This window comes from Chiloscyllium plagiosum, unplaced genomic scaffold (assembly GCF_037043375.1).
Source record: "Chiloscyllium plagiosum isolate Xiang-an unplaced genomic scaffold, Cpla_swu_hap1 HiC_scaffold_27, whole genome shotgun sequence".
Classification (NCBI taxonomy): Eukaryota; Metazoa; Chordata; class Chondrichthyes; order Orectolobiformes; family Hemiscylliidae; genus Chiloscyllium; species Chiloscyllium plagiosum.
In genome coordinates, this window is record NW_028270165.1 from 70,018,190 (window position 1) to 70,019,163 (window position 974).

Genomic DNA, 974 nt, shown 5'->3' on the forward strand with positions numbered 1-974 from the left:
AATCTTAACCCCCTTTCTCCCATTCCTCCTCATTCCTCTGCTCAATGCCCTGACGGGCAGACGCATCATATTAGCTGGCAGAGCACGCAAGAGACTCAGGGGCAGTGAGAATGGTAAAGATCCAGAGATGGTGACCCGCAAGAGATCCATCGTCCTGCTCTTCGCCATCTCTCTCAGCTTCCTCCCTTTGTTGGCCAACTGTATGGGTCGCTTCCTCTACCGATTGATTACTAATGAGCATTACGCCAGCAGCTTGAAATTCAAAGACCCGCAGAACATTCTTCAAGAAACACCCAACAAGCTCCAGGTAATCAGTTCCTGCAACAATGTCTTCATCTCTGCGGCAACCCAGAACAAGTTCCAAAAGGAGCTGAAAAGAATGTTAATGTGTCCTTACACATATCTACTGAATGCTTCAAATGGTAAAAAAGAACACAGCTCAATACCATACTGATGCCATTTAGCACCAGTGCGCCCGAGAATATAATACTTTCAATTTACAAGGAATAAGTACTAGACTCAAAATGCGAAAGTAAAGAAATACAAGATAAAAAGTCAAGATGCGTCAGGTCCCTTAATAAAAAATGCTGAACAAATTCTGAATGATCAGAGTTTATGCCTCTCTGGTTGAAATTTGTGTTTACCTTCTTAATTGAACATCAAATACATCTCGGCTTCATTTCATGAAATAACAAGACAAGTTATCTTCATAGTCCTGTGTCAATATTTAGTCTTCACGTAGAAAGCGGGAACAGGGCACTGGGTATAATAATCAACCATTATCAAAATGAATGGCAGAGCAGACTTGAACAGACATATTCTATTGTTTCTAGTATTACGCATGTTTCGATGTTAATAGTGAAAAAATAAATATGGTTTCTGCTCATTTTGTAATTACTGTTCTGGATTACTGGAATATTCCTCTGTGCACAGTTGGTGCCAGTTGTCTTGCATTTCAATAGGAATGTTATTTA